This window comes from Primulina tabacum, chromosome 14 (genome assembly GCF_025594145.1).
Source record: "Primulina tabacum isolate GXHZ01 chromosome 14, ASM2559414v2, whole genome shotgun sequence".
NCBI lineage: Eukaryota > Viridiplantae > Streptophyta > Magnoliopsida > Lamiales > Gesneriaceae > Primulina > Primulina tabacum.
The window spans coordinates 33,954,955-33,978,275 of NC_134563.1; positions in this window are offsets into that span (position 1 = coordinate 33,954,955).

A 23,321-nucleotide genomic window follows, 5' to 3' on the forward strand; every position below is an offset into this window, starting at 1 on the left:
GTAAAATCGTAACGTGTCAAAACATGTCTCATCATGTTATCATATCATATGCGTAACTGTGACCTGTCAAAACATGGCAATAGCATGTATCATCGTATCAGCATATACGTGTTAAAATCTTAATTTGAATTCCGTTCATTAGCTGTGACTTTCGTATCATCATGTCAGTCGATGGATCCATCTACGTGTAACCGCGGTACCCGGCGGCGGGGGACATCAGCGACACTCTCACCCGTCAACTGAGCCCGAGCCTATCATGTCATCATATCATGTCAATGGAAATACGATCGTCGGGCTCCCTCTGGGGCTTTCTCCCGTAAACGGGCTCCCTCTGGGGCCTTTTCTCTCACGATATCTCCAATCATATCATCGTGTCATCGTGTTAGTCACAACTAAATCACTTCCTTCAAAACGTGTCATCATATTCATCACTTAATAAAAGTATGCATATACATAATTTTTCTTTTAAACCAAGCATGCACCGTATTTATCATAATTTCGTAAAAATCATAAACGTGATGCATGAACATTTAAAAATATCATAATTTGTGCTCAGGGCGCTGCCAGGACCAAAACCTCACCCCGGATGCAAAATGACCATTTTGCCCCTGTCAACCCAAAAATTATCGTTTCATCCCTGGACCTCTAAAATTGACCCGAAGCTTACCAAACTCCTTACAATATCCCAATACATATTTAAAAGTATTCCTAGACGTAATACCCGAGCCAAAATCAGAACTTAACCGATTCGTTTTAAAACTTGGACCGGGGTCCCGGTTTTAACCTGAATCGACTCGAAATTAAACCAAAACTTTCTCAAATTTTTACCACACCTACTAGGAACTTAAGAGTCCTAAACCCTAGCAATTCCAGCCCCTAAACTCACGAGACAAACCTCTAACAGTTGCTGGAAACTTGCTGAAAAATCGCAACTTCCCTACTCCAAACCCGAAATGACCCCATCGCATCTTAGCGCTTCCCCGCTCGCACCAGCTCGCACCAGCCACAACCCAACCTAGTAGGGACCAAGACAAGACCCTAATGGACCTACCAGACCCACGCCCCAGGCCCCATGCAAGCCGCTAACCTCTATGAACCGTGAATCACCAAGGATCTCCTACCGCGGCTAACCCATCTCGCCCTTGCTCGGTTGTTCGTTCCCTCCTTTCCAGCGTGGCTCGAGCCATTTCAGACCCTGATTCAGACCCACCAGGGTCTGGTCCAGGGCTGGAGAAGGCCCTCGCTCAGCTGGCGTGGCAGAAAGAAGGACCGAACCCCTGCACTAACCTCCCGATCTGCACAGCCCTTAACGCTTCCAACCAAACCCGATCACTTCCCATTCCAGCGCCTACGCCTCACACTCCCGCTCTGTACAGAATCTTGACAGCCTCATACAACAGCCCCTTGCACCACATAACAGAAATCGTGAGTAGCAATTAAGAGAAATGCATGGCAAAAGATGAAAAACTGAAAAGAATTCTTCCTACTCAAGGACCGATCAAATAGTTTCACACATCAGGTATATATATACGTGAATGATGCAGCAAAGGGGATACAAAGCATGCCTTAAATGATGCACACACGCGAGGGACCCGAGATGATGGCTGGAGGAAATTCTTTGCAAGAACAAGTGGAAAACCGATGGGGCCTCTAGCTATAATTGATGAAAACGAGAGGGAGATGGTGCTCTGAATGGGGTGTCGGCTGGTACAAAGTTTAGGTTTAGGGTAAATGGTTTTTAAGGGTTAATTATATAGATAAAATATTAGTTAATGGGCCTAAATTGTTTAATTAAAGATTAAAAAGATAATTAAGCCCTATAAACTCAAAAGTAGGCCCATTAAGCTCAAACTCACTCCCAAAAAAATATTTCGTGTTGAAAATATTAGCCGAACCCTTAAAAAGTCTCCCGAATCGATAAAGTTTGCATAATGTTGAAAATAAAGTCACGCGGGTAAAAATACCCAATAAAATCTCATTTTCGAAAAATACACTTAAAAACGCTTTAAATTAATTTATAAAAATAATTCGTGTAATAAAATAATTTCTCTGAAAATTCTCCCGTCTCCGATCCTCGTTCAAACGTGAAATGCACCTAGAAACCCTAATGCGTGAACTTTTAAAATTTCATGAATTAAATCATATCATGCATGAATTATGCATAGAATGCATAAAATAATTTAAATCCATAATTTAAATAAAAATCCTAGATTGCATGAAGTTTAAATAAACAATGTGTTAAAACACAATTAACGAAATAAACATGCATTTAAATCTTTAAAACAATTTAATAAAATAACAAAGAAATTTAATAACTTGCATGCATGTGGTTTACGTGGACCATCAAATTTTCGGGACGTTACATCAGTGGTTGATAGTGCCACGACTGACTGGAGTGTTGCTTTCCAAGTAATGGCTGTCCCAAACACGGTGAAAACATATCCAGTTGTGGATTTTCGAGTGTCCATATTTCCAGCAAAGTCTGAATCCACATAGCCCACTAATGGTTGTTCTTTCTCACTTCTGTGTTTGAATTTTAGTCACATATCTGCAGCTCCTTTCACATATCTCAATAACCACTTTAATCCTTCCCAATGAGCTGGTCTAGGATTAGCCATGAATCTTGATACCACACTTATGGCAAACGCTAAATCAGGTCTGCTACAAACCATTCCATACATTAGGCTCCCCACACCACTTGCATATGGAATGTGTTTCATTCTTTCAGTTTCTTCTTCATCATGTGGAGTTTGATCTTTTGAGAGTTTGAACTGTTGTCCAAGTGGTGATAATACTGTCTTAGCCTTGTGCATGTTGTACTTTATCAATACCTTCCTTAAGTATTGTCCTTGACTTAGAAACAAGCTTTTTTCTGTTCTATGTCTTTGAATATCCATGCCCAGAATTTTCCTTGCTTCTCCCAAATCTTTCATTTCGAATTTTATGTTCAGTTGTTGTTTCATCATCCTTATTTCTTCCATGTTGTCACTGGCAATGAGTATGTCATCTACATATATCAAAAGATACAACATGATTCTTCCTCCTTCCTTCTTCAGATAGACACAACTGTCAAAATCGCTCATGTGCATTCCTATCTCTTTCATATAAACATCAAACTTCTTATTCCATTGCCTAGGACTTTGTTTTAAACCGTAAAGAGACTTCTGTAAGAGGCAGACTTTTTCTTGATTTTCAGTTGTGACATAACCTTTTGGTTGTTCCATGAAGATTGTTTCTTCAAGTTCTCCATGTAAGAAAGCGGTTTTGACATCTAACTGATGTAGCTCTAAATCCAGCTGAGTGACCAAGGCAAGAATTAATCTTATTGAGCTGTATTTTACTACTGGTGAGTAAATTTCATTGAAGTCTATCCCTTCACGTTGAGTGTAGCCCTTTGCAACCAATCTTGCCTTGTATTTCATATCCTTAGTTGCTGGATTTGATTCTTTGAGTTTATAAATCCATTTGCATCCTAATACCTTTTTATCCTTGGGTTTATCAACAAGTTCCCATGTTTCATTCTTATTCAACGAATCCATCTCCTCATCCATTGCTTTTATCCATTTCTTACTGCAGTTGCTCGTCACCGCTTCTTTGTAGGATGAAGGTTCCATGGTTTCCAATTTTTCAGCTATCGTTAATGCATACCATGTCAGATCAAGTTGACCATATTTCTTGGGAGGCTTAATTTGTCTTCTTGTCTGTCCCTGACCAAAGAGTATGTGTTTGTTTCTTCATTTGTTTCCCCTTCTTGAGTTTGTCGTGTTGAATCATCCTCTAAGTCTATTCGAGTTTCTGGTTCCTTCATTTGAGTCTCCTCATCAGGCTCCACCTCAACTTGAGATTCCTTGAACTCAGAGATCTCACTGGTTGAGTTTTTAGCTTTTAAGTCATATCCCATTTTTGATTCATGAAACACAACATTCCTCGTGTTAAAGCATCTTGGTCCTGTTGGCTCTAAGTTCCATACTTTATAGCCTTTTATTCCTTCGGGGTAACCAATGAATATGCATCTCAGGGCTCTAGCATCCAGCTTATCTTGCTTTATATGCGCGTAAGCAAGGCATCCAAACACGTTTAAATCTTTGTAGTCTACTGGAGTATCACTCCAAACCTCCATGGGTGTCTTAAATCCCAGAGAGCTTGTTGGACTTCGATTGATCAGATAGCAGGCTGTGGTAAGAGCTTCATCCCAGAATGTCTTAGGGACCCTTGCACTCAATATCATGCACCTCACCTTTTCCAGTAGAGTTCTGTTCATTCTTTTTGCAATTCCATTCTGTTGTGGAGTGCCTGCCACTGTCATATGCCTTGAGATGCCTCTTTCTGTGCATAATCTGTTAAACTGTTTGGACAGGTATTCAAGTCCATTATCTGTCCTTATATGTTTTACTCTTCGATCAGTTTTGTTTTCCACCATTAACAGCCATTCTTTGAACTTGCCTGCCACTTCATCTTTTGTTTTCAGTATATAAGTCCATACCCTTCTCGAGAAGTCATCTATTAGTGTCATAAAATACCTTCCTCCCCCATGTGTGGGTGTTCTTGAAGGTCCCCATACATCAGAATGTATGTATTCAAGGGATCTTGAGGTGGTGTGTTTGGCCTCAGGGAAGCTTACTCGTTTTGATTTTCCCAAAACACAATACTCACAGAGCTCCATTGTTTGAATCGATCCTTCACCTAACAGCTTCCTCTTCATCAGCTCATGGAGACCTTTTTCACTTAGATGTCCCAGTCTTTCGTGCCACAGTTTTGTGTTGAGTTCCAGTCTTTGTGTCACTGCAGCTTTGCCTATCACTGTACTTCCTATCATTAGGTACAATGAGTTTTTCATCATAGCTTTCATAACTACCAATGATCCTTTCATTACCTTCATTGTCCCCCTTTCTGATCTGAATGTATATCCCCCAGAATCCAGTGTTCCTAAGGATATAAAATTTCTTTTTAATTCGGGTACAAATCTTACATTCTTCAACAACCTGTCCACTCCATCATGCATTCTAATTCTTATTGTGCCTTCTCCTTTGATTCTACAAGCTTTATTATTACATAGCAGAACCATTCCCTCATCAGCTTCGGTTAGTTCCTCAAACCAGGACCTATTTGGGCACATATGGAACGAGCAACCAGAGTCTAGTATCCATTGAGTGTTTGAATCTTCAGTGGTGATGACAAGAGCATCTGCAGATTCATAACCATCTGTCACCACTGATGCTTCAATGTGATCTGCTGGTTTATGTTGTTTCCATTTATTTTTGTCGGGGCAGTTTCTTTTGAAATGGCCTTCCTTATGACATATGAAACACTTGAGTCTCATTTGGCTTTTGGACCTTGATCTATTTCTTTTAAATTTTGGTGTTCTCTTTTCTGGCCTTCCCCTTGTCACTAGAACTTCACCCGAGGGTTCTGAATTCGATGTGGTCTTTCTTTGTAATTGTTTAGACCTTATTGCTGACAAGACTTCTTCAAGTGTTATTGTTTGTTCTCTCCCGTACAAAATTGCGTCCTTGAAGTGTTCATAGGTTCTTGGTAATGCATTTAGGAGTATGAGAGCCTTATCCTCTTCTTCCAATTTGATTTCAATATTTTCCAAGTCATCCAGGATCTTGATGAATTCTTCAATTTGGTCCTCAAGGCTCTGTTCTTCCTTGATCTTGAAGGAGTACAGTCTCTGTTTCAGGTACAACCTGTTCGCCAGGGACTTCGTCATATAAAGGGATTCCAGTTTACTCCACACAGCAGCTGCATTCACTTCCCTTGCTACTTCCCGCAGAGGTTTATCACCAAGGCATAGGATGATTGCACTGTGTGCTTTTTCAATGAGTTCTTCCTTATCTTTAATTGAACTAGACATCTCCTTCTTCTTCTTTAAAGCTTCTAACAGACCTTGTTGAATGAGTATGACCCTCATTTTTATTCTCCATAGTGAGAAATCGTTTTTCCCTGTAAACTTCTCAATATCACTGAAACGTACCGTACTTTTACTACTTCAAAATTTGCGGAAAAATAAAAAATTTTCTTAAACATAAAATTCATACAGTCGTTACTTATCATTCAACATAATAATATTTAAAATCAACATCTCATACTCAAATTTTCCAACAAAGTACTTATTCCAAATTATCTCACAACCAACATAAAAACATAATATTTTAAAGTTTTCATAAAACATAAACATAGTGGTCCTCGGGTTTAGCCTTCCGCTCAGTCCAAGCCTGTCCCTTGGTCGCCACCTCCTGTCTCCTCATCAACATACTCACCTGCATCGATCAAGTCTAGTGAGTCTAAAGACTCAACACGTATAAACTGGAATAACGAGTACTACATAATAAAATCGCATGCAACTTAAAAATAGAACATACATAACTTCAAACTTGAACTTGCATAATAAACTTGAAACTTGCATAATAAATTTAAAACTTTCATAATAACCTTAAAACTTGAACATACATACTTTGAAACTTGAACTTGAATAATAGCTTGAACTTTGCATAATAACTTTGAATTTTGCATAATGACTTTGAACATACGTACATACATACTCTGACGTGCCATCATCATAAACTTTCATAAACATACTGCATACTTGAACATAATTGAACATACGTAACTTCATCATTTTCGTAGAGGATGTTTCAAAGCAAGTGACCCATAACATAATAAATGCCTGATCAGACAAACCACAGTACTGGGCTGACAGAGACGTATCCACTGCCACATACATGAGATCCCTGTTCATAATTTAACAGGCCAGTTGATCCACGTTCATAATTTAACGCTTCACAACCACGATCTAACCCGTTCATAATTTAACGGGCGGATTGGTCCCCGTTCATAATTTAACGCTTTCCAATCTTAACTTCAAACCCGTTCATAATTTAACGGGGTGGAGAGGTCCTCGGCCACGTTCACCGACTTCCAAACCCATTCACTTTTGGTCACAAGACATTTAGCATACCTCAAAAACTTCAAATATTTTCTTTGCACGTCATACATACTTACTTTGCATTGAGGGATTCGTTGGATGTCAATCGGGTCGTTGCTGCAACATACTAATATGAATACATAAACTTAACTTGTACAACTTAAACGTAAATGTCATGCTTAATCCCAAGCTAAATAAATTCTTAGAACATTCTATAATTTCCCATGACATAACCCTGTAAAACATCATATTAAACCATGGTATAAAACCTCAAATCAAACCTTAAATAATAAAAGAATATACCTAAAATCTGAAGGTACACGGACCCCGTCCCTAGGTCCGTATCATGGTCCGTGTCCGTGCGCTTAAAAATTGTTGTGATGAAATAAGAAGGCACGGACACCGTACCTACCTCCGTGTCCGCTCTGTTCGACGAATTATTTTATGAAAATTTTGCGACATGTCTATTCTCCCAATTAACACATAAGGCATCAAGATTCATCACTATGAGACCATTCTAGGACACCATAACAATGAACTAAACTTTTATAATCACCCTACAATCCATACGACCCAAAATATTGTCATTTATATTAAAATTTATTTCTTACGACATCTTAATAATTCAAGCTCTTAACGACATGAATCAAAACCTCAAAAATACTCTAAACATCATTACTAACTTTCTTATATGCAGCAACGATCACCCGTCGATTCCCAACAAAGCCTGCAACATAAAAACTTCAAGAACATATTAAAATTCATAACTTTCTTGAAACACGATTTGAGCAGTCATACTAAAAACTCCACAACTCACTCGTTTTTAATCCAAATAACTCGAATTTTATATCAAATCGAACGTATCAAAAAGATCTATGTTTTTGTAATTAAAAGTTTTCTCAAAATATGTACCGAAAAATCGCAGTTTTCGAAAGAACAGCGAAACATGAGTTTTCGGATCTAAAAATAGCAGTCATACTAAAAACACCATAACTCACTCGTTTTTAATCCAAATAACTCGAATTTTATATCAAATCGAAGGCATCAAAAAGTTCTACGATTTTCACGTTGAAAGTTTTCTCAAAATCAATACCGAAAAATCGAAGTATTTTACAGAACAGCAAAAACGTGAATTTGGTGATCCAAAATTGTTTCAAACTTGATCTAGACGTGATTGCTCAAACTTCTACGCATCACACATATAATTTTTGCATAAATAACAACACAACGCATAATATGACAAGATCGATGCATCAAGAACAGAATATACGTGCCTTTTGATATTTAAAAATACCGTAACGACGATACCGAAGCGGAGACGATACGGAAGACGATCCGGGACTAACTTTGCTCGAATTTTTCTTGAATAACCTCAACCAAAAGATGCTGGAATATTGCAAAGAAAAAAAAAGATGGACGTGCTCTTGGAAAGACAATTTGATAAAGAAAAGTGGAGAGGAACCAAAAATAATAATGGAGAGAAGAGTTTTTAAAAACTTTCTTTTCTCCTTAGTCAAATAGGTTGAATAACATGTGTTTTGTTTTGTGTGTATATGTAATATACGTGTATATGTATGTGTAAAGGTGTGAGTGTGTGTGTGTGTCAAATTGTGTGTGCTTGCATGTTTAAATAAATCATTTAGTAAATGATCATTTTAAGGATTTTAAATTAATATAATAAAAATACTAATTAATCAATTAGTATACTAAATAAAAATGATGATTCTCTACTAAAAATAATACATCCTTAAATTAATAAACTTTAAAAGTTTAAAATTCTAAAATAACTTAATATTCAAATTAGGCTTTAAACTTCATAAATTATTTAAAAATGCCTCAAGCCTAACTTAAAATAAAATACCACAATAATATTTACTAAAATCGTCCCGGTCTCCTTTCCTTGATTCCGCCTCGAATAAACATCTGAACATAAACTCAAGAAAACATTTTAACGTACATTAAATAAACATAAATAATTAAAATAATAAATTTCATAAATTAAATGAAAGTATGCATTAAAATCATAAAATACATAAGGAATTTAATAACTTGCACGCACGTGGTTCATATGGACTTAAAATTTTCGGGACTTCACAATCTATCCCCCTTAATTTGAATTTCGTCCCCGAAATTCGTTAATCCTCAATAATCCAAAATTTTAGATTCTTAATTCTAGTATTCTAAAAATCCACGCTACCGCTGCGCTACTCTGATAAATATTTAAGTCTTATGTTGTCTTACGTCTCTTCAATCCTAATTAAATTTCCTACCAAAAACCTCGTTTGCGATTCACAACTTAAAATGACTTATGGAGACTTACTTTTACTTTACTATGATCTTGACTTCTAACTTTTCTCGTTGTTCCCAGTATTAGAAATGAAGGTTCAAGCTTATCGTATTTTACTTTTCTTATACTATACTCGTAATGTTCATCGAACTAATACATTAGCATCAATGCAGTTTAGCCTAAGAAATCTTAGCACCAAAATTTTTCTGATCAACTTCTATCCACGTCAATACACTTAAAAGTTAAATCTTATCTTACCTCATAATAATATTGGCCTACAACTCTTGAATCAATTCTTTACCTTACAATACCACCGTATGTAACTTAGTTATTTACAAATACGTCCCAAATATAAAATTGTTGTCAACCTTTAATTTCGAGCAAGGAATACAACAAATATAAAAGTCTATAAGATTTTTAAACAAAATAAATTATGACAGCTCATTATAATAATGAGATATGATATACATAATTATTTAAACATATCTAATATTATATACACCATATTTTTACCATAAAATTATACAAATACATACATATACCAACGGTCATAAAACGGTAACTAACGGCTAGTTTTTTTTTTTCTCTCTCTATAAATACCATATCACAAATACATTCAATCACTCCAACTTTCTCTTCTCTTCTAAAACTTATTCTTCATCAAATTTTTTTTTTCCGAAGAAAAAGAAGATGGCTTTTGCAAAGTTATTTTCAATTATTTTAGTTATTATATTTACGATTCTTGTATTTATCGGAGAATATCCTCCTCATGTTTTTTCTTTATTTTTACGATTACTTGTAATTGTTGTTTATCCATTACTTTGTATTGTAATATTCATTAATTAATAAAATGCATCGTGATTTGTCGTACCACCATGGCAAACTTTTAGATTTCTTACTAAAAAAAAAAATCTTAATATTCATTGATTGATAACTTATGTTGAACACCACTAATTCCCTTTTGTATTTATTTCACCCACAAAAATTTCCGTACTAACAAATATTTCATACATTTTAAATTCAACTTGCGCAATCCAAATAGTTTTAGATAACATAATTCCAACACACATATTTACTTATTCCCAATTTTCTTAATAACTTACAAAAAAAAAAATTTTCTCAAAACCAGATGTCTACTTAAATCTTTTCATACATCTATCGAGTAACCTAACCATCGATCATAGTCAACTTTCTAGAAAATAAAATTCCAACAAAAGTATAGTCCTAGCTGTTAAGATCATTGATAAAAACTTATAACACATAAATCTTAAGTTCCCAAAAATTTTGCTAACTTATTGTCTACTCTTATAACTTAGTTAATTGAGCAACTTTTACCTCAAATCGTTATCATTCTAAATTCTTAATTTGCCGCAACATTAATTCACTAGCGCCTAACTTTCGAGCCAAATATCAATTCATCTTACAACTCCCTTGATTACAATTTCTTATAATATTATAACCCAAATACTTCAATGTTCTAATGATCTCTTCGAGCTTAAATCCTCGAGATTTCTATCATTTAAACCATTCAATTCTCATTTACCGCTAAACTAGTTCTCCCAATTTCTTAAAATTGTAGCATAAATTCTTAATTTCCTAAAAAAATTACCCAATTGTCCTAAATTTCAAGAATTCCACAATTACCCATAAGTTGTTGGCATTCTTAATTCCATCTTATAAGTTTCTCGTAACATAAAGTTCGACAATCTTAAGCTTATTAAACCCAAAATCAATTCCACAACATGTCTTACATTTCTATTAATATTTAAAATCCCAAGTGTTCCTCAAAAGTTTGTATTTAATCCTCAAAAATTTCGGACTTTGCAATTTGGCCCTTAAAGTTCCCAAAATTTATATTTTTGGCCCTACAACTCTTTGAAATTTGCATCTTCATACCCATAAATTTTTCGACTTAACCCCATTAACCTTAAAATTCTTGAACTAATAATTTAATCCCAAAATTTGGTAAATTCGAAAATAATCCCTTAGAATATTGCTTTGCACTTAGGTCTTTAAAATTTTCAATTCGTGCAATTCAATCCTTAAATCCAACTGGAAAGACATGCATCCTAAATAAATTCTACGTCTTTATATTTCTAAAGATCGTCGTAGTCCCGAACCATAAATCCTTTAATGGAGTTCTAAAAGAATCAACTCAGCTAACAACCATGAATCATCAGAAATTTCTTATAAAATCTACAAGTCCCAAAAGCATTCATCATTATCAAGTTTAACTTATGACCCACAAGTATAACATCAGTACTATTAACCAAAAATTAATATAGACAAATCATTTTCAACTTTTCCAAACGCCCAAAAATAAAATTCTTACTCATGTCCAAGTCCACCACACCAACATGCAAGAAATTAATTACTTTCTCATTTCATGTCATAACATGCATAAAAATTTTAAAGATCCAATCTCAATTCATAATGACAAGTCAGCCTGTACTCTGAAACGTATGTCATGTAAACATACAGGTAATAGAATTTAAAGCATACACATACTGAAATCATGACTTGATGTTCATTACTTAAAAGACTTTAAAACTTACAGACTTGAGGTGTGACTTCGTGAGCTTCTTGCGACTGGCAGTAGGCATAACCCTTTACAAGAACACCGCTCTGATACCAACTGAAACGTACCGTACTTTTACTACTTCAAAATTTGCGGAAAAATTAAAAATTTTCTTAAACATAAAATTCATACAGTCGTTATTTATCATTCAACATAATAATATTTAAAATCAACATCCCATACTCAAATTTTCCAACAAAGTACTTATTCCAAATTATCTCACAACCAACATAAAAACATAATATTTTAAAGTTTTCATAAAACATAAACATAGTGGTCCTCGGGTTTAGCCTTCCGCTCAGTCCAAGCCTGCCCCTTGGTCGCCACCTCCTGTCTCCTCATCAACATACTCACCTGCATCGATCAAGTCTAGTGAGTCTAAAGACTCAATACGTATAAACTGGAATAACGAGTACTACATAATAAAATCGCATGCAACTTAAAAATAGAACATACATAACTTCAAACTTGAACTTGCATAATAAACTTGAAACTTGCATAATAAATTTAAAACTTTCATAATAACCTTAAAACTTGAACATACATACTTTGAAACTTGAACTTGAATAATAGCTTGAACTTTGCATAATAACTTTGAATTTTGCATAATGACTTTGAACATACGTACATACATACTCTGACGTGCCATCATCATAAACTTTCATAAACATACTGCATACTTGAACATAATTGAACATACGTAACTTCATCATTTTCGTAGAGGATGTTTCAAAGCAAGTGACCCATAACATAATAAATGCCTGATCAGACAAACCACAGTACTGGGCTGACAGAGACGTATCCACTGCCACATACATGAGATCCCTGTTCATAATTTAACAGGCCAGTTGATCCACGTTCATAATTTAACGCTTCACAACCACGATCTAACCCGTTCATAATTTAACGGGCGGATTGGTCCCCGTTCATAATTTAACGCTTTCCAATCTTAACTTCAAACCCGTTCATAATTTAACGGGGTGGAGAGGTCCTCGGCCACGTTCACCGACTTCCAAACCCATTCACTTTTGGTCACAAGACATTTAGCATACCTCAAAAACTTCAAATATTTTCTTTGCACGTCATACATACTTACTTTGCATTGAGGGATTCGTTGGATGTCAATCGGGTCGTTGCTGCAACATACTAATATGAATACATAAACTTAACTTGTACAACTTAAACGTAAATGTCATGCTTAATCCCAAGCTAAATAAATTCTTAGAACATTCTATAATTTCCCATGACATAACCCTGTAAAACATCATATTAAACCATGGTATAAAACCTCAAATCAAACCTTAAATAATAAAAGAATATACCTAAAATCTGAAGGTACACGGACCCCGTCCCTAGGTCCGTATCATGGTCCGTGTCCGTGCGCTTAAAAATTGTTGTGATGAAATAAGAAGGCACGGACACCGTACCTACCTCCGTGTCCGCTCTGTTCGACGAATTATTTTATGAAAATTTTGCGACATGTCTATTCTCCCAATTAACACATAAGGCATCAAGATTCATCACTATGAGACCATTCTAGGACACCATAACAATGAACTAAACTTTTATAATCACCCTACAATCCATACGACCCAAAATATTGTCATTTATATTAAAATTTATTTCTTACGACATCTTAATAATTCAAGCTCTTAACGACATGAATCAAAACCTCAAAAATACTCTAAACATCATTACTAACTTTCTTATATGCAGCAACGATCACCCGTCGATTCCCAACAAAGCCTGGAACATAAAAACTTCAAGAACATATTAAAATTCATAACTTTCTTGAAACACGATTTGAGCAGTCATACTAAAAACTCCACAACTCACTCGTTTTTAATCCAAATAACTCGAATTTTATATCAAATCGAACGTATCAAAAAGATCTATGTTTTTGTAATTAAAAGTTTTCTCAAAATATGTACCGAAAAATCGCAGTTTTCGAAAGAATAGCGAAATATGAGTTTTCGGATCTAAAAATAGCAGTCATACTAAAAACACCATAACTCACTCGTTTTTAATCCAAATAACTCGAATTTTATATCAAATCGAAGGCATCAAAAAGTTCTACGATTTTCACGTTGAAAGTTTTCTCAAAATCAATACCAAAAAATCGAAGTATTTTACAGAACAGCAAAAACGTGAATTTGGTGATCCAAAATTGTTTCAAACTTGATCTAGACGTGATTGCTCAAACTTCTACGCATCACACATATAATTTTTGCATAAATAACAACACAACGCATAATATGACAAGATCGATGCATCAAGAACAGAATATACGTGCCTTTTGATATTTAAAAATACCGTAACGACGATACCGAAGCGGAGACGATACGGAAGACGATCCGGGACTAACTTTGCTCGAATTTTTCTTGAATAACCTCAACCAAAAGATGCTGGAATATTGCAAAGAAAAAAAAAGATGGACGTGCTCTTGGAAAGACAATTTGATAAAGAAAAGTGGAGAGGAACCAAAAATAATAATGGAGAGAAGAGTTTTTAAAAACTTTCTTTTCTCCTTAGTCAAATAGGTTGAATAACGTGTGTTTTGTTTTGTGTGTATATGTAATATACGTGTATATGTATGTGTAAAGGTGTGAGTGTGTGTGTGAGTCAAATTGTGTGTGCTTGCATGTTTAAATAAATCATTTAGTAAATGATCATTTTAAGGATTTTAAATTAATATAATAAAAATACTAATTAATCAATTAATATACTAAATAAAAATGATGATTCTCTACTAAAAATAATACATCCTTAAATTAATAAACTTTAAAAGTTTAAAATTCTAAAATAACTTAATATTCAAATTAGGCTTTAAACTTCATAAATTATTTAAAAATGCCTCAAGCCTAACTTAAAATAAAATACCACAATAATATTTACTAAAATCGTCCCGGTCTCCTTTCCTTGATTCCGCCTCGAATAAACATCTGAACATAAACTCAAGAAAACATTTTAACGTACATTAAATAAACATAAATAATTAAAATAATAAATTTCATAAATTAAATGAAAGTATGCATTAAAATCATAAAATACATAAGGAATTTAATAACTTGCACGCACGTGGTTCATATGGACTTAAAATTTTCGGGACTTCACAATCACACTTCATCGTTCCCATTGTTTGGGTTCGCTTCCCATAGACGGCGCCACTTGTTAAAGATCGTCTTCTTTCTTATACACCGGAATCAACAAACCAATAACACCAATATCAAATCAAGTACTCAAACAACCAAGCCACTATCGAATTTAGATTACTCACGCTTCAAGCATGTACACCAGAAAATCAACTTCACACCACAAGAAACAACACAACAACGATTACGTTGTTCGGTCCTTTTAGAGACCTACATCCACGGAGAAACACCACCAATCTTTATTGAATTTCCAGAAGAGTTTGTAATACAACAAGTTTACCAATTCAACAAGAAAGAAGTATTACAAGATTCGATCAAGCTTACTTCCCTTGATTCTCCTTCTTTCTTATATTGGCTCAGTATTCTTCTACCTTCTGACTTGATAGTTCACCGGGTTTCCTCCTTTCTTGTTTTGTTCTCTGGAAGCTTGTTCTCTGTTTTTCCTTTTTTTTTCCTTCTCGACGAAGCCCCTCCTCCATCTCTTTTATCAGTTTTGAACCGTAATACCTGTCCTCAACTGATATGGGCTTGTTTATCCTCCAAGCTAGTTGGGCTTCATCCTTGAGTAGCCCATTCCCTTCCGCCCAAGCTTTTTGAGAAACCCGATTAACAGTTATGATTTTCAGAATGGATTTGATTGAGATTTGATATCAGATTTGTATTGTTATCGATTATGAGTTGTGGGAATTGATATCTGATTGATTTGTATCGCAGGGTATATTGAGATTGTACCGTTATGCCGTTGAAACAGAATTAGATTGAGTTCTGATTATATTCAGTATTGATTTGAATGGTGTATTGATATTGTACTCCTCGATATTGTCATTACCAGATTGAGTATGGACAGATTTGAATTCGAGACTTCTACTTCGTCAGACCGAGAAGAGAAAGGTATAAATCAATGTTGATCCGGGATTGCACAACTCGAGTTTGATTTAACTTGAGTTTCCCAAAATCACATACTTGATTGTCATTGCCTCGATATGTTGCAATGTTTGAGATTGATATGCTTATTCTATTGATTTATAGTTAAGCATATGTTATGTGAGGAGTCATGGGCGGATGTGCCTAGTCCTTGGGCTGATGTGCCTGATATTTGGCGGAGATGCCAATTTGGCGGAGAGGCCAAGTCTTGGGCAGAGGTGCCAAGACACCGGACGTTTGGTCATATCGATGTTGCCTAGAAGTAGAGCGACTTCTATCGCCGAGATTCGATATGGACAGGACCAAAGTCCGTAAATAAGAACGTACCGTCACCACGATCGGGAGAGTAGGTGAGAGATTGTTACGTTCTTATTCAGATTGGGATCCCTAGATTAGGAAAGAGTCGAGTTAGAGATTATGAGTCAGAGTTGATTTACAGTTTTACATTGATTCATGTCTTTCAGATTTGATACATGTTATTGATATTTTCTTCATGCTTTTATATCTGTTTATATGACTGCATGTATACATGATTTATACTGGGAATGTATTTATCACCGGAGTTATCCGGCTGTTGTTGTGTTTGTATGTGTGCATGACAACATGTGGGACATGATCAGGGTCAAGAAGAGGATGAGAGAGGACAAGTTAGCGTGGAGATCCGGATCAGAAATAGATAAGATTCAGCACTTGATATATAGTAGTTGAACCCTAGTTTGATTTTAATGTAATGGTACCAGACTTGTACTTTTACTTAAATGTTTATATTAGATAGGTTATCATGTGTTACTCATTTAATTAATACAGGTTCCGCATTTAAAAAAAAATTAGACCCAGTTTATTAATTGATCTAATTATTCCCAAAGATGATTAAGAAATGAATTAGCATCCCGGTTCCACAATACATGACATTGAAATGGTTTATATTTTATTAAATTTATTGTGATTTATATTTTGGTCAATATTAAATATTTTATAAAAATATGGAGAGTGAAAATTTTGAAAGCTGCCTAAGACTGCATGTTTAATTGTACATAATAAAATATAATATTATTTTAAAAAATCAAGTTTAGGATAAAAAAAATACCGTCAATAGAGAATATATTACTTATATATTTGAAGTAGGTTCGATAATTTAAAATAATAATATAAATTAAATATATGTCAACCAATATAAAAGATATTTAAAAAACTTGATAAAAGTGAAAGTATGCGGAATAGTTTCAAATGTTATTACAATATCCTAAATATAAATATTTCATTTTTATGTGTTTCAAATATATGGTTATGTTTTTGGTAAAAATTTGTATGAGACTGTTTTACGATTCGTATTTTGTGAAACAGATCTCTTATTTGGGTCATCCATGAAAAAATATTATTTTTTATGGTAAGAGTATTACTTTTTATTGTGAATATCGGTAGGTTGACTCGTCTCACAGATAAAGATTCATGATAACATCTCACAAGAGACATACTCTCTAATTTTTATGTGTTTCAAATATATAGTTATGTTTTTGGCAAAAATTTGTAGGAGATGGTCTCACGAATCGTATTTTGTGATACAGATCTCTTATTTGGGTCATTCATGAAAAATTATTGTGAATATCGGTATGGTTAAATCGTCTCACAGATAAAGATTCGTGAAATCATCTCACAAGAGACCTACTTTATGTTTTTATATTTAATATTATTTTTAATACTTTTTTATCAATTTATACATCATTAAATATATTAACTACTTATAAAAAATAACTTTAACTATTTTTAATAATTTTTTATCTTATTAAAACACTCTTTAAATAAAAATTAAAATAATTTCTTTTAAAATAATCGTCCACTTGCTTTTTTTATACGTGGAGTAGTTGATGACTTTTTCTCCAGCATGTAATCATTTATATATGTTACATTATGATATGATTCGAGAATAACATTTTCCATATATTTATATAAAATTATCTAAATTCGAACAAAAAAATATTGCGAAAATCGTTTTATATATTTTTAAAATTTAGATGTTTAATATTTTGTATAAAAAATAAACCTAAATAATCACTTCCGATTTGTTATATCTGGTATAATAATTGAAAAAAAATAACTATCGAACTTGGAATTAAAAATTATCGAACAGAACTATTTTTAAAAGTCTTTTTTTTTTCTTTTAGATATTCTGCAATAATTTATATGATTTTTTTTAAAAAAATGATTGATGGTTGGCGAGATTGCAAGGCAGCCGACTACATCGATTTAAGTGCCAACTATTTTTAATAATTTCCAGTATATAATTAATTGCTTCCAAGTTGCATCCATGACAGACGTGGCCAATATATACATATACATATACATATACATATACATATACATATATATATATATATATAATATGTCTCATGTGAGACGATCTCATAAATTTTTATTGGTGAGATATTTCAACCATGCTTATTTTTACAATAATAAATAATATTTTGGCATAAAAAATAATATTTTTATGGATGATCAAAATAAGATCTATGTCTCACAAAATTAACTAGTGAGATATCTAAAAAAATTGTGTTGTGATTTTCTATACATGGTCAATGTAATTTGGATATCATTACATTAGGACATCCAAAATGGTGGGTTGTTATAATACCGACAAACTCATCAAAAATCGTGGGGGTCTACTATCATATACTTATTATAACAACATATTTTTTTTCACTCACATTCCTTTGAACATTAAAATTCATTATTTATGGGTCACACTGTTCACTCAATCATCTAAATTTTTTAATATTAAATAAATATGTTTTACATATTTAAATCATTATTATTCTAATTTTTAAAAATAATCTTACATTTTAATAAAATATTTTTATCAATTTTAAAAATTAATATTATTGTTATTCAAATATTTTTATTAAATAAAATAGATGTTCGAAAGAAATACCATGACAGAAGAATTATTTAAACAAGACATGAATACGATTTATTTAAAATTATAATATAATTAAAAAGTTAAAAAAGTTACAAAACATAAAAATAACAAATCCAAAAAAAATGATTAAGTTAAAAAAAATTTTTAAAAATAAAAAATTCAAAAGAACCCTAAAAAAATTTTTACAAAAAATAAAAAAATAAGAGCGAGGGGCCTCTCTCACAATGAAAAAAGCGTGTTAAATGGACATTATAATGTCTATTTAATACTCTATTGTGTATGTCCTTACGACATACATATTTAATTATATTATGTCATACCAATAGTTATAAAGTTATCGGGTTTTTTTTTTTAATGTAATTTTTTTAAAAAAAATTCAAAAATAATGTAAAAAAAAAAACCTTTTCAAAACTACGGCAATCCGCGTTTACGGAGCGTGGACGTTGCTCACGTGGAGCAGCGTCCGTGCTTACGAAACGCGCACGCTGCTCACGTACGCGGATTGCCGTAGTTTTGAAAAGTTTTTTTTTTTACATTATTTTTGAATTTTTTTAAAAAAATTACATTATTTTTAAAAAACCCCAAAGTTATCATGTTATTTCATTTATCTCTATCTATCATATTTTTTTAATCATTATCCATCATATTTTTATTCTTTGTATTGCATATTCTTCTTCATCACATATCATGAATCAAACTAAACATGTTTGTATGTCAATCATACTTTGTAAAAAAACATACCAACCGACAGAATCAAATCGCAACGCTATATCTTATTTGTTAATATAAATTGCAGTTTTCGAAAAATTATCAAATCGCATCGTGATTTTTGATATGTTGGAAATTTGAAGTAAAAAGAGAGTTTTTGAACGATTTTGTTTATATATATATATATATATTTTTTAAAAAGCTAACATATGTCATATTTGCAATTTACATTGTACTATTTAATTTTATGTCAAAATGAATTCATTATTCTTTTTTTTTTCGGAGTACAAATATGATATTGTTACAAACTACAAAAATATATTATAACTATATGCACTACTGAAGAGATTTGAGCACGGACCCGATACTTGCTTATCTGGGGCAAAGAAAGTTCAAATAAACAACTAAATCTACTTAAATAAATTAAGAAAACTATTCGCAATCAGTCGAACTCGAACCAGAGACTAATAATCTCAATGTCTCAACCTTGACTATTTTGGTCAATGCCTCTTCCACGGATTCATTATTCTTGATTCCATTTCTCATTCTATTTTTAAAAAGTAAAATCGCATACATGCCTGATACCGCTTGAAATAGTAAAAATTAAATGTTACTTAAAAATCACAATCTAAAAAAATCTTTCAAACCAAACTTTATCTAGCAATTTGAGTTTGAATTTTAGCAAAGACAAAAACTTGTGTGAGATGAGCTCACGAGTCATATTTTGTGATATTTACTCTTTAGCAAAAAATAATCCAGACTGCACGGTGATCACCTATATAAAGAAGAGGTATATTGGAGACAACGAAGTCGAGTTAATTGGCTAGCACACGGAGATCGCAATTCCAAGTTCTTTCATGCCCGAGCATCGAACCGCCGAACAACGAACCACATCAAGGGCTTGGTTTCATCACATGGTGACTGGTGCACTGAGCAAAGTGGTATGGCTGAAATTATTGATCAATATTTTCGTAATCTATTCTCGACAAATAATCCTTCAGCGGATGCAAGGAGGCTTGTTCTAGATTGCGTGTTGCCAAAAATCGATGGTCATCTTAATTCTACTTTATGTGGGCCTTTCTCAGCTCTTGAAGTCCGGAAGGCGCTTTTTGACATGCATCCAGACAAAGCCCCAGGCCCAGATGAGATGTCGGTCTTCTTCTTTAAGAAATTTTGGGATGTGATTGAAGGCGAGGTAACAGCAGCTGTCCTTAGTGTTCTAAATGACGAGGGTTGTCTTGATGATTGGAATGATACTATTGTTACACTTATTTCGAAAATAAAAAACCTAATGACTTTGAAAGATTTCAGGCCTATCAGTCTTTGTAATGTCTGCTACAAAATAATTACCAGAGCATTGACGAACAGATTCAGTCCTATTCTTCATCAGACCGTGAATGAGTTCCAAAGTGCGTTCATACCAGGACGCCTCATCTCTGATAATATTATCCTGAGTTTTGAGACTTTGCACTGGATCAAAAATCGAAGAAAAGGACAGAAAGGTTATGCAGCGTTAAAGCTTGACAGGAGTAAAGCTTATGATAGAGTTGAATGGTGCTTTCTTGAAGAAATGATGATTCGACTGGGATTTGCTCCGGCTTGGGTTGAGAAGATTATGCGGTGTGTGACCTCTGTTCGATATTCTTTCTCCTTAAATGGACAGTTGGTTGGGAATATTTCTCCTAGTAGAGGGTTGAAACAAGGAGACCCGCTATCTCCCTACCTTTTTGTCTTATGTGCTCATGGCCTGTCCTCGGCTCTCATATCTCTGGAAAACCGTCGACTTTTATCTGGGGTGCGGATTGCTCCTTCTTGCCCGTCTATCTCACACTTGTTTTTTGCTGATGACAGTATTCTGTTCTTCAGACCGACACTGGAGGAATGCATGGTGGTTCGTAATTGTCTTGATTTATATGAAAGGGCCTCGGGTCAACTTATCAATTTTGAGAAATCCTCATTGTCATTCAGTCCTAACACTAATGAACATGTGTGTGATCAAATTAAATCTGCTCTGACTATTCCAGTGGTATAGGGACATGATGTGTATTTAGGCCTTCCTGTCGCCTCTTGTAGAAGTAAAAAGCTACAATTTCGTTATTTGGTTGAAAAGGTTGTGCATAGAATTCAAGGATGGGGAAATAAGTTTTTTTCTGTCGGAGGCAAGGAAACCATGATTAAATCTGTTCTTCAGGCCATTCCCACTTATGCTATGTCATGTTTTCGAATCCCTAAATCAATTTGCAAGGAGATTGAGCGTGAATGTGCTAACTTCTGGTGGGGTAAGGAGGATGGGAGGAGGCGCCTGCACTGGAAAAAATGGAGAGATCTTTGCAAGCCAAAGTGCCAGGGCGGGTTGGGCTTTCGACATCTTGAGACTTTCAATAGAACGTTGATGGCTAAGAAGGTTTGGCGCATTATTACTAAGCTAGGTTCTTTGGTTGCACGAGTCCTGAAAGCAAGGTATTTTCGTCACCAAGATATTATGAATGCCTTCCTTGAAAGTAATCCTTCTTACATTTGGAGATCGATATTATGGAGTAGACCACTTCTGGAAAAGGGGTTGTGTTGGAAAGTGGGAGATGGATCGAAAATATCAACTTTTGGACAGCGCTGGATTCCATGGACACGAGATTGTGTGACCCCTCCTCCTGATTCAGAACATTTTGCTACAGTTAGTACCCTCCTCGAGGGGGAGTCTTGGAATGAACCTCTCATCCATAGTCTCTTCCCTCCACATCTTGTCAAGGACATTTTGGCCATCCCTCTTTCCCAAACTCAAAAGGAGGATTTCAGGTTTTGGGAATACGATTCGAAGGGTAAATATTCAGTCCGTGACGGTTATAAAGCGGCGATTGGCTTTTTTGATTCTCCTCCATCGTGCTCGGGTAATCATACCATTGAATGGTGGCGATTTATCTGGTCTCTTAGTATTCCTCCGAAGGTTCGTATTTTTTGGTGGCGGGTTATTCATAACATTATTCCGACGGGGAAGAATTTATTGGCACACCATGTACCGGTTCTTGGAGAGTGTCCATTATGTCGTCAACTTTGTGATTCTACTGTCCATGCTTTCTTCACTTGCCCGGTTATTAAACGCTGCTGGAAAGGAACGTTTTATTGGCCGATTCTAAAGTTATCATGTCATCTGAGTGTGGTGGATATTTCCCTCTGGTTGAAAGAAAAGCTAAGTATTTATGATTTTGAGTCATTTGTGATGCGTGCTTGGGCGATTTGGAGTGAGAGACTTCGAATCACTCACATCCGTGGAGACAGTCATTCTGCTATCAATATAGAGTGGTGTGAGAGTCTTCTTCAAGACTTCAGGGAAGCTCGGCGTGCTTTGAGGATTTCTCCTGCCCGTAACCTATTGTGTGCTCCGACAGCCTGGATGGCCCCGCCTATGCACTCTCTTCGGATAAATGTTGACGCTTGTTATAATGAGCACACTCATAGATATTCAATTGGTGGCGTAATCCGTAATCATGAGGGACAACCGGTACTAGTTTTTGGAAACATAATTGAGAAGCCATCCTCTGTCTTGTATGCTGAGCTTCTCGCTATATTAAAAGGACTCACCATTTCTATCACACATAATATCCGGCTTCATCATATCTCATCGGACTCTCTTCTCGCGGTGCAAGCAGTCTTGGGGGAAGAAGAGAACTTCAGTTATGCCGGAGCTCTAGCACTTGATATCAGACGTCTTCTGGATCTTCAGGGTAGCCCCATTCTTAGTCATGTTCGGCGTTCTGCGAATTGTGTTGCTCATGCCATTGCATCTTTTGCTTGTTCGTCTCATTCCCCTTTTGTTTGGGAGTGTGGTAATTTTC